The sequence below is a fragment of the Chiroxiphia lanceolata genome, chromosome 2, assembly GCF_009829145.1.
Source record: "Chiroxiphia lanceolata isolate bChiLan1 chromosome 2, bChiLan1.pri, whole genome shotgun sequence".
NCBI lineage: Eukaryota > Metazoa > Chordata > Aves > Passeriformes > Pipridae > Chiroxiphia > Chiroxiphia lanceolata.
This window is the reverse complement of record NC_045638.1, coordinates 38,967,207-38,980,278: the sequence shown is the minus strand read 5'-3', so window position 1 is coordinate 38,980,278 and position 13,072 is coordinate 38,967,207.

The window sequence follows — 13,072 nt, the reverse complement described above, 5'->3', positions numbered from 1 at the left end:
ATTGTGGTGGTTTTCTATGAAAAAAACCCTGTGATTTCAGCATCAGTGTAGGCTGATTTCGCAAGCAGGTAGTGCAATACAAATTCACCCTAGAGTCCTGATCATCCAGCAAAACTTTTGGGTTTGATTCTCATTACATGATTATTTTGTGAGCATATGAATTCTCTGAATACTTAGTTTCAAGGAATAACTCCTTTTACTGGGTTGCAGGTGATTTGAAAATATAATAATACATTATTCAAACACAAAGCCCTAGTTAGGTTTTCAAGAGTACTATATAACCTTGATTTCAGTTGCTTTGGTTCACTCCATATTTCTTGATGCTCTGTATTCTTCAAAATGCTTTCTCCAATCAAAGAAGAATAAAAACCTTTCCATTTGGCATTAGTTATTCTATTTCTTTTCAAAAAAAGAGCAGCAACCTTGGGAGTGTTCATGCTCTGCTATTAAGGACTAAGGGACCATTTCCTTAATCATATTTTTGCAGACAATGCCTTCATTTCACATTTCCCAAGGCAGATAATGCCATGTTGCAACACATCAAATCCTGGCACACCAGCCACACACCTCATTATCCCGGGTCATGGAATGGAATACAAGCCCAGTATAAATGGATGTCATGAGGCACAATGTAGGATGTCAGGGATGAGTCCTTGACGTGCAGTACTTCTCTGCAAAGTGTAGTGTGATGAAAGAGTGCCTTCTCTTAACTCTCCAGTTTCTAAAGGCGACAAACTAAAAGTGTGTGCAAGAGCATAAAAAACTCCAGAGCTTGCTAACTTGCTCCTTTTCAAACTCATCTAAATAGAGGTGATTATCTAGTTAAAATTGCAAGCAGAAATGTTTCAATATAATAGGATCTCATACAATAGGAGTCTCTTCCTGCTTCTCATCACTCGGGATCCAGGGCATTCAGCTTTGAGAGACAGCATCTCTCTCCTCTGGAAATCATCAAAGTTAGTGATGCACCCTATTTTCTTTATAGGAAAATTTGGCCCCTACTTGAGAAGGATTACTTTGTTAGACACCTAAAGTGGATGTACAAACAAATTGCACTGACTTGATACAATCCTGCCTTTTATTTCTTGTTTTAGGAGTATATTGGGCTCATTAATGACTAATTTATTAAATGTGTGGAAATAGTTTACTGCTCAAAAAAATAAACACAACATCTAAAAGTTATTTTTATTATGTAAGAACAGAACTCAATGGTTTTAACAAACTAATCAAGATATATGCTTCAATAATTTATAAAAAACATAGCTAGTACTTCCTGTAATCTGAATAAAAGCAGGAATTAATTTTGCAATCAGAAACCATTTTAAGCACTCATACATCCTGTAGCCATTACGGACAGGGTATGCATAACTGAGGGACTGAACTGTAATAAAATAAAAGAGCTTATTTTTTGGAGAAAAAAAAAAATATATCAGCTTTTCCAGGGAAGCAAAAAAAAAAACGAAGATGATGATGATGCAGGGCTCCTTCATCTCATGTTCTATTCATCAGCTTTCCATTACCTCTGGTGTTCTTGGGGCATATTTCTATGGTGTTGTCTCCAGACTTGAAATGCATTGTAATATTTTGATGGCATATCTAGTGTTCTAAATCCTGTAAGCAGCATTCATTCTCTCAAGGTGATGCAGCTTGGAGGCAGGAGGCTTTGCTATTTGTAGAAACAAAAACAAGAAAAGGATCACTCAGAGCAGACTACTCTGAGTGTTAAAGTATTTTGTGCAAGAACCCCAAAATTGTGCTGTTCTGCTTGAATGAGCCTATATTTTTTAAGTTGTTTCACTGAAGCCTGAAGTACACAAATGAAAGCAAATTCTAAAACACTTTTGCTTTCCGGGATTTTTTGTAGCTATTACATGAATTATTTAAATCTGTTAGATAAAATGGAGTAGAGTGAAGAGGGTTCACTTGCTGTTCAGTGCTTTCCATTGAAGGGTTTGAAACTACCTCCCAAAACAAAAGTGCAGTTCTTTTCCAGCTATATGACAGCGGAGTGTAAAGCTCAGTGAAAGCTGCAGTTACGTGCTCATTTGCACACTGCTTTCTCCTGAAGCAAAAATGTTTGGGCTACAGTTCTCTGCTTTATAAGCCTGCTTCATTTCTCAAGGTCAGAATCCATGCAACCAGTGACGCTCTTGCAAAACACCATAAATAAGCTGATGCCACCTTCTTCTCCTCCCCGGCAAGCAAGAAGGGCATTTGCTGTGTGCTCTGCTTCTTCTAGGCTCCTTGCTGGGGCCCAACTCATGGTCAGAGAAGCTGTGGAAATATCCCCGAGCACTAGAAGGCTGAGCTCTCTACGTGCATCACTGAGTCAGGCACTTTGGGATTACCGAGTATTATATCAATAGAAGAGGCCTGTGTGCACACAGTATGAGTCTGTTTATCTTCCCCAAAATTTACTTGTGTGACTCATAGCTGGTTTTCTCAGTGCCATTAATGGCATAATTGAAATATTTTTCCACTGGTCAATTTAACGTGCTTTAAACCCAACAGTAAAATGAGAGGAATGGCAATTACACTCCCACACACATTTTGTAATTTTTAATATTCACAGGCTGAGCAGAATATATTCTTGTTTGCTAAAAGTGTGGCAGATTGCCGATGTGCACCACATCACTGCACTCTCCTCATGGCTCACACAGGATTTCAATGGGCTGTGGGCTGTGTTTGGAATGGGATCAAGTTTGCCTGTGTGTTGCTCAAGCCAAAACAAAAGAAAGGTAGGGTGAGGTGAGGTAATGTAAGGTAAGATAAGGTAAGGTAGGATAAGAAACATGAAAGGACACATGGAAAAGAAATGTTATTAATGACAAAGCAAGAGAAAAATACTTAGGAAAAATAGAGGATGATACTCTATTGATAGATGGAAAAGAGCTGATCCTGTGCAGAGGGATGAATGAGGAGGACAGACAGATGAAGTGAGAGACAGGGAAGTAAACTACTTGGGTTGATGCAGAGAAGGGATGAGGAGTGTTGTGAAGCATGTGCTGTATGTAAATGAGAGGCTGAAAGTGCCTTGCCTTTCATTACGTGACAGCACTTACTGATTGCAGAGGAGTAGCCTCACAGAGGGTGGAAGCAGTAGTCCTCACTCCAGAGCTGGCCAGTCCCAGGCAGAACTACAGGCGTTTCAAACTATAGAACAGTATTCGTTGCATTTGTCAGAGGTCTCAGCAGCCAAATTTGTGGTGGGTCAGTCAGCCTTGTCGCACAGGTGGTGCTTCTGATGATTAAGCTGTTGCTTTTGGTCTCTGCTAAGAACATAAAAGTTCAAACCGGTGCATTGATAATCTGAAGAGTAACTCTGTCATTTAGGGAATAACCTCAGTTACTGCATCAGGGACACGTCTGTGACACCATCTATGACTGAAGACATTTAGAATACATATATTTCAGTATTCCCTCCCTGAGACTGACTGTTTAAGCTACACATGATGCAGTATGTAAAGTACTATTCTGATGTAATTTGGTGTAAGACTATGCAAAATAAGGGACTTGAATCGCACCTGATTCCTTAGAGTTGCTGGCAAACAAATCAGATTTGAGCTTCCCTCCTGCACTTTTTCAATATTGCCCAGTGCAATGACCCACATATGTGCTTGAGACTCCTCTCAGACTGTTATTTGGGTACAGAAAATTATAGGATGGCCATACACCTTTAGTTTGCATGTGAATCTATTCAGACCCAGATCCAGACTTTGTGTCGGACAAATTTTAATTGGCTTCCAAAATTTCTTCCTATGTCAGCAAGATTCACATGAAGGATGGATGTTAATGGGAGCTTTATACAGCAGCTTTGCTGGATAAAGAAATTCAGCTAGTGATATTATGGTAGCTTCTTGGTTTATCTTAAAATAAGGACAGAGGACTTTTTATTTTAAAAAGTGAATATTAATACACTTTGAAATACCTATACTGGAAAGTATTTTTTTACTGCTAAATGGAGTGATTATAGCACTTTAAAAATCAATCACTGTTCCCCTTTTAAAAGGTTCTTTGCATTTACCAAGCTGATGAATAGCCTAATTAAATTCAAAGGAGTTAAAAAAAAACAAGTTCAGAAACTGAAGCATGTTGAAGTGCTATTTTGGGGAACACAAAATATGACTATGTCAAAAGCCTGTTTGGTGAAGCAGCATGTGATGAAAATTGTCTTGCTCAATTGAGTCTGCTCCCTTTCCATCTCTCATACAGCTTTTTAATGAAGAACAGTAGTGCTGCTCTTTGAGGATCAGAATTCCTGTTTCATCCTCACCATTTTCACTTCCAATAATGATGTAAGACAGGAGGAAATTATAAATGCAGTAGTGTAAATTATTGCTTTCCATTTTTATTCTTTGCAGAATTATGGATGCATAATCATTTTATGCCTTATTTTATTGTCCAGACAGAGCAGAATTCTATTGCATGAGGCACTGTGCAATCATAAAGTAGGACAAATTACTTCAGTGTAAAATAGTGAGAAAAATGAGAAAAAGTAAAACAATTGGGAGATTTACGGGATAGTACTGCATTGCTACAACTAAAATACTTCAATTTTTGTATCTTTAATTACGTAACTAATGTATAGCTTTTTATTATCTATTTATACTTGTTGAGTTTTTAATTAATTTATGATCTATATCTATGAGAATGTATGTCTTTCTTCTTCCTAAAGCTTTAGCACAGTGAAACAACAGAAGGGTGCTACAGACATTTACATTTGTTTAATCTAAACTTCTATTGAAGCCTTCTTTTAGTTTCCCAGGCTTGTTTAGTTTTCAAATACAAGAGCAGGAGTTAAAATTTCCTTAAAAATGGTGAGTGGACCATTGAGAATTTGGGTAATCTGGCACTTGAATACTGAAGAAATAAATTCTCTTTTCTGCATATGGATTGGTTGTTTGCCCACCTTCCATGCAACACTTGTAGGAACCTGCTGTACTCAAAATTTTGAACTGTTATATCAATTTAAATTAAGTGAAAGAAACAGATGGGAGAAAGAGTATTGGGAGTATTGTTTTCAATCCCAAATTTGAAAAGACTGGCTGCAAAAGAAGAACTTACGTAGAGAAAATAATAAAGAAGAAAAATATGATTGTGATTAGAAAAAAAAAAATACCAGACAGGCAAATAGAGATAAGGTCTAGAGAAAAACTCAGTGGATAGGTGAGAGATGAAGTTGAATGAGGGTTGGGATGGAGACTCACAGCATAAAAGCCAGAGGCAGTGCAGCAAAGGAGGAAAGTCAGTGTACTTAAAAAAAATGAGAACTGCAGACAGATGCAAAGCGCCAAGTCTAAGAAACATAGAGAAAAATAGAAATGTTAGCAAAGTGCTTATTAAACCAGTCTAGTCAGAGAGAAAGGAAGAAATAGCAGGCATGGAAGACTAAAATACAGCTCTGTGTTGGCCTTAAGTGCAGAGTTCCATAGTTGAAAGCAAAGATCAGGTGTCAGCTAATGTGAGGAAAGGGAGAAAGAACTGAGCTACAGTGATAGATCTGTGGTTTTTAAACACTGTACTCAGTGTTATGTGGGTTGGCTTTTCTTCAAACTGTCATGTTGTGAGACGTTCAGGATTACCCTTTGCCTTGGAGGAGAGAGAATGAGATCTTACTCTGATTTTCTAGTTATAGCTCAATGCTTTAGCAAAATAAATGGAAGAATTTCAAGTAAAAAGAAAACTACCAGCAGCTTCTTTTCCTGTTTGGATTTCTTTTTTCTGACACTTACCAGAGTTTGACATCACTTTCTCTTTGCTTCCAGATGCATTAGTGTGCATTTTTCTATGAGAATAGTATCATTGGCAGGTTTGGGTTGACTTCTGCTACTGACTGACTTAGAAAGTGAAGCCTTTTGGAGGAGATAAGCTTATAAGCAGCTCCATAAAATTTCTACTTGTCTCATTTTTATATTATGTAGAGGTTATCAGGCAGCCAAAGTTCAGTCACCCTCCAGTGCAGTTCATAGCTTGGGAATATACAGGTGCCAGAAGAATTTATTGTAGAGTGGCAAAACCTGATTTCAGTGCATGAATGGTCCCTCTGTTGATAGCACATAGAATTTGGAGTTTCCAAAAAGCATCTCACAATGAGAAGCTGAAATCTGTAATAAACTTAATAGGTGCATATGAAAATTTTTTATTTTGTGAAATTCATGTCTGAAAAAAAAAAATCAATCTCCTAGTTATTTTATTCAGACACTGAAGTTGTTAGCCAAATCCTCCTTTTATTTTTTGTTTTTCTTCTTCTTTTCTTCTATATTTACACTTTGAAAATCAGTAGGCAATGATTTTGGGCTAGTTCTGACAATACAACCTGCTACCAGGAACTCCTGGCAAATGGCTGATGTGTCTCCATTGAGTAGTAAGTACAGTTGCACATTTAGTCAGCTGAATTTTGGAAACTTGTAGCATCTGTTTTTGTTCTCATATGCTAAGCCATGTTTGCAAAGCTGCGAGGGTAACCACATTAACAGAATGATTTTCATTGCCCACTACTGCTTTGTGCTGATCCCACAGGGTGTCCTGGTAATGTGCAAGTGCAAACAAGATAGACATAATTGTTAAGAAACAGTTAGTGAGAGATGCCTCTGCCCAACTTAAGGTGCAAATGAGACCATATGTCAAAGTCAATAATATGGATTTTATTTAACAATGAATGCGAGGTAGAGAGATAGAAAGAAATAGAAAAGAGAGGGAGGAGAGAAAGAGAGAGAGATCAAGCAGAAGATAGTTCCCATGCATGGATCCAGCAGCGTCGTGTTGGTCCTTCTTCACCCTGAGACCCTCGGTGGTGCAGATCCCAAGGTCATTCAAAACTTCTCACTATTTATACATTTGAGCAAACAAAGAAAATATCATTAATTGACTACACAGTTCTCTTATTCTATTGACTAAAGTTCTGTTGGTTAAATGATTCTCTGGCTTCTAATGCTAATTAGTCCACATACTCAGTCTTTCTCTTCTTCTGAGTTGGTGGGTGCTCGGGTTGGTGGACCGTGAGTCGGTGGTCTCAGTCTCCCCCTGCTGGCATACGTTTTACCCAACCGGAGCTAATTTCAGTACAGTTGCTGAGTTGGCTTTCCTTGTGGAAAATAAATTCTCCATTCTTTGTGTATTCAGTGATACATTCTTCTCTTCAAGCTTTGTTAACCTCACCCTAGGTTTCCTCACCTGGAAAATAGTACCACCTTTGTCTTGTCTCAAGTTCCCACTGTTGTGGCTTATCTTACAGTCCAAGTTCCAGGCATTCACAGAGACATATTCTGTGGGGATTCGGTGGTTGTTGATGATTGCAGATGCCATCTGTCCCATAACATTACCCCAATAAAAGTTGGGATAATCTTTGTTTCACTGGTGATATGCATATGAGCAATTGCTTCTTTACACTGTTTGCCACAGTGGGAATTTTTGTCTGGATGGGTTAACTGGGATGAGCCAACCAGATCTCACCTTTGACAGGCTAGGAGTTAGTGTCATCCTGTCTGTTCTCTTCAGTGCTTATCTCATGGCAAAGTCCTCCTGTGACCTTAGCAGCATTTGAGAGAGGCAACTGTGCTATTTAAATCCTTACAATAATGCTTTTCCATATTTAACTTTAAAAGGTATATGCTGGTTGACAAAACTGCCTCTGCTTTATTTTTCTTTCAGCTTGTTTCACTTATAAAACCTATGCTCTGTGTGCATAAGGTGTAAGTGATCTCTAGCTTTCGTTTCAGACATATGAAGATCCCCCACCCAGTTTCGTCACAACACTTTCATTACTCAGCTCTTGAGTGGAAAACCTCATCCCTCTTGACACTCCCAAACTGCACACTGCTGGGAGCCACAGCAGTGAACTGCAAGACCACCTAGCAGTGATAAATTTCATTGGATATTTGTCTGGATATTTGGACTTCTAAGTTTCTGAATATTCAGTACTACATTCTCTTGTATTGAATGTAATTTTACTTTTTAGAAAAAAAGATTATGTTTAAACATAATTATGGCTGCCAACCAACCTTCTTGATGTGGGTGGGAGAGTTTGAGTACTAACAGTATGTGCTGCCATTTACACTAGAGCAGGATATGTGCCAGGGAACAAGCAGGACAGATGCTGCACTTGCAGGCAGGGGAGCTGGGGGCAGAAGGTGGCAGTGCGGCAAGACCCTGACCCACCTGTCAGAGACCCGTAGCACTCAAAGAGGAGCAGAGTAGGTCCAGTGATAGTCCCCCAGGTCAGAGTTCAGATGGCCAGGGTAGTTCACTGCAACAAGGCAGTGGGAAGTCAAGATGGGAAGCCAAGTCAACACAGCAAGGCCAGGCTTTATGTGGTACAAGACTGAGCACTGCCTTTCCTGTTGTATAGCTCAGGTAGGGACAGGCGGCTAAGCTTAAAGTTCAGTTAAACCTGGACTTAAAAGCAGATACCAAGTTAAGGGATGGGTACCACTGTCTTTGACTCACCTCCTTCCCAGCCATTGACTCCCAGTTGACAGAGCTGGGCCATACCAGAACTGACTTGAGTATGGGCAGCCAAACCCAAGGAAGGTGAGAAGAGAAGGTAGAAGTGTCTATTTGTGCATGTAGGGACATGAAGCAGATAATGATTCGGAAAAGCTCACAGTTCTGCTCCCAAATCTGTGGCATCCTCTGCTTCCTAGCCTGCCTTTTCTTCCAGCGAAAATGACCCTGTGGGCAGGGAATGGAGAAAATGCTGCTAGAGTTCTTATCTTAATGTGCAGTCTAGACATGGCTGGATAAGGACCTGCCATCTGAAGCCAGAAGACAATCTGACCTTTATTGTTTAGGCATAGATAAAGTGGTGTAAGTGCCCACTGATTTTGGTGCTCAGTCTGAAACACTCAGATTCTAGTATTTCAAAGTTGTTACAGTTCTGCAGCCCATGGTATGCAGGTATGGGGACCAGTTTCATAAAAGTTAATGTGAGAGGCTATTGGAACAAGTCTGGAGTGCTAGCCAGGGAATACTTTTTGTAAAATCATCACAATACTTGTTTTGGTTTCTCAGTCCAGTGTCTAAAGTGAAACCACCACACTCATTTTGGGGGGTGCAGAGAACTCTGCAGTTCCCGTTGTCCAGTGTTTTGTACAGATAACATCTTCAGCAACTGTAATGATCAAATCTTAAGCCTTACTGCCAAACTGAGCGTGTTTGGTAATTTTCTAAATTGTTTGAACTTGTGCAGAACCTTTTGGGAGAGAAAACACACTCTGCCAACAAACTTGAAGATTCTTCTTTATAGCATGGGAGCATCAAGGCTCTTGACAATATGCCCTTAATACCAGAAAGACAAAGAGCTTGTCCCCAGTCTCATTCTTACCTAAAATATTGTAAGAAACAACAAATTCCCAACCAGGGAAAAAAATTAGTCCAAAACTTTGATTAATCATTGGCAACATTTTAAATAATAGGAAAAGGAGTCTTCTAAAGGAATGTGTCAAGAAAATTGAACTGTAGGAGGGACTGTCAGTTATGCCTACGATTTCTTACACTCAACTCTTATAGAAGATATCCCTATATAAAAATCTTAAAGCATGATTCGTATGAGCACTGCACCTTCCTAATAGTTTTCCTTATTTGAGCCTGATAATTGTCCATTAGATCACTGTTACTGCAGTTAATCATACCTACCTTTCTTCGCAAGGTTCACTTTCTTTGCAGTTAAGTTTTACCTCAAGTTATAGCTGTTTTTAGTGTTGTCTTTAAGGTCTAGTAACAGCCTAGTCTTTGTTTCTGGTGTCTTGGGACATGTAGATAACATATATGTCTTGAACTATATCCAGGAGGAAATGCTATTGAGAACTTTTACCATTACCTGAGGTACCCTTCTGCACATATCTAGATTTTAAGTGTTTGAAGTTAGGCAAAATTAATCCCATCCTAATTGCAGTTACTCACAATTACCCTCCTCTCTATCAGATGAAGGGCAAAGAAATATGAGCAATACCAAAAATCTTCTTCATTTGTAGGTGCCATCTGACAATTTAATGTCATTCTCCAAGAGTAGCGAGGATACTATCCTGAATCTGAATTCAAAGTAGGCAAATCCAAATCTGTGCAAACAAATAAACAGAAAGTTAACAGTCCAATCACATTTGCCAACTCTGAGGAAGAAATGAGTCTAAAAGCTATGTTGTCATCCAAGGTCATAACTATATAAAGGAAGATCCGTAAGCCACCTTTAATCATAATATGGTCAATTTTTTGTTTAAAATCCTCTTTAAAAGTTAAGGTTGTGATTTCCCCCTAGTTCAGCCCAAGATTTTCTCATTTTTATCAGGTTGTAGAAAACTAATTCAAAACAAAGGCCCTTATGGGTCTGAGAGAATAGCAGGTCTCCCTTTCTTAACATGTCATACATGAATTCTTATGAACTGTTGGCTTTTGTCGCTGTTGGAGGAGCCCTTCATTTGCATTCTTCAGTAACAGTCTGATAAATAACAGAAAGTCCTTCTCTTCAGCTCTTCCAACTGCTTCAAGCCAGATGGAGCGTTCTCTTTCTGCTTCTCCTGCCTTTGGTTTTGGAAATGCAAAACTATTTATTGTTCAGCAGGAAGCCACAGCTTGTCTTTCTCTTCTCCTCCTATTTTGTATCTCCTGCTGCTGTAAATACTTTCAGACTATCACTAGGACTCTTCTTCAAAGCTTCTCCAAGCTTAGGGAGGATGAGTCTGACCCAAGTTTTCTCAGTTACTCAGTTGTACCCGAGGATCCCAGCATTACCACTGTCCACTGCAATCCCAGCAGTATCTATTCATCTTATTCTAAAATAGACATCTAGGGCAGATAAAAGTGTCAAGGACCTCATCCAACCATAACACTTGGGAAAGCTCGAAGCAGCAGCAGAAAAACTGACAGCTGTGCCTGTAACCTCCAGGAAGACAGCATTGCTCTGGTCATTCCTGCTTCACATTCAGAGGGTTTTCATCTAAACCACACAGGCTCAAGCTTGTTTATTTCCATACTGATATTTAAATAAAGTTAAAATTCTGCAGAATTTGATAGCACTTGTTTGGAAGAATTGAGGTTAGAGATGAGCTGTTTCGTCAAGTCTTACATATTTAGTAGCTGACATCTTCTACTATATTTAGCTTGTGTACTGAAGAGCAGATAGCTGATTATGCAACAAATTGAACTTTTTCCAGCCTCTTTGCAATGAGCAGGGCATTTAGCAACCTGATTACAACTGTAAACAGTTAATAATTATTGTAATAACGACTGTTATCATTAATCTCACATTAAACTTCAGATATTTTCAAAGCATTTTACAAAATACTGGAGACTTGTAACACTCTTGTGAGTTAATTAAGACCTAACATTCTTATTTTAGGAGGGATCTGAGGATTAAGGGCCCCATCTGGAATGGAATGGAGGTAATATTGACTCAGGTTTCAGTTTTAACATTAATAATATTTATAATAATTGAGTGCTTAAGCTCTTATGTGCCTTAATACAGTAACTGCAAAGTTATACTAAGCTACTGCTGTCCCAACTTTTCTAGAAGTTTCTCTTGCTATTTATAATGAAGGCACAATTAAACCCCCTGTTAATGAACTTATAAATCCTGCTAATGTAACATTTGTTAAATGTCTGAGAAAAAAGAGGAAGGTTGGAAGAAAATTCATGCAGCAGAAAGCCATTCAAGTTTTTTAATCCCCAGTTAATGGTGAACCAACTATATAAGTATCAAACATAAGGAATTTTTTTAAGAAAAGTATTTTTGTCAGTGTTTAATTTCATGTAGTTGGCACTTTCTAAAGATTACTGAGGAAATGGGTGGCATCAGGACTTTGACATATGAAGAAATTTCCCCAAATACCCAGGCCTTTCGTCTCTCAGTACTCTTCTCTAAAAATTAAATCTTCATCCTTCAATGAAAGAATGAAACAGATTTCTGAAGCATCATTAATGTGCTCTTTATATCTCCACAAGTAAATCAGGAAAGATGCCTCACAAGACACAAACATCTTATATGCTTTGGTTTCTCTTGAAGAACTCAGTATCAGTACTATGCTGTACTGTTCTTCTTTTTGTGAACAATCTTCTAGTAATTTAATGAATTACCATGGTAAAATAATGACTTTGACTGTTTAACTGTGCAGGAAATCAGCTGTTATTGGTCAGCAACATTTCATAATACTATGTTTGTGTATATAGCTGTAGGTGAATTGTCAAAGTAACATAACAAGTCAATAAGGAAACCTGCAGTTCTTCTTCCTAATTTCAAAAAAACAGTATTCACATTTGAAATAGAGAAAAAAAATACAAAATCTGTAGCTGTTTCTGTTGATTTATTATTGCTTGATTCATTCATGCTTATACAAGATGTAGACATAGCTATGGGAAGCCTTCTGATGTTCACCCATTTAAAAACCTCAAAAGTTAGTGCTGATTAATTAATGTACCTTTCATCATCTGCTAAAGTGTCAGTCCTGGGGAGATGGATGAATTTATATTCTGTATTCCCTAAGGAATCACACATTACCTGTGCATTACCACACATTGGAGACAGCAAGGCAGCTTGATTTTATGGGAAACAAGCTATATCTCCCAAGATAGTAGCATTTTGTGTTTGAATTAATATATGCTTCCGTAAGTACTACTGCATGCAAAAATAATTGATTATTTTCGGGTTTTTTTCAGATAAAGACACAAAGTCTTTCACCTTCCTTCTCTGACTTATTGACATTTTGATGTAACTTTTAATGTGTTATCTTATGTATTCTTTCCTCTTCTAGTAAACCAACGGCCATTACATTTTGACATTCTGTTTAACCATGGCAAAAAGTAACTTCAGATTCAGTACTTAAATTGTTTCTTCGTTAAACACTGATATTCCATGATTTTGTGCAAGCCACTGTTCCAAAGGAAAATAAATCAGAACTAATGAGTGGCAAAAAGAATTGCCCATTTTTCATATTATTCTATCCTACCTTAATCATGTAACATCACCTATCAAGCTGTAAGGAGGCAAAAGCACGGCTCACCAAATTAATGATAAAACACTTTCCAGTCTCATTTAGCCTCAAAGGAAAAGAAGTTTTATGTTCTATTTTTTCCTTCTGTGCAT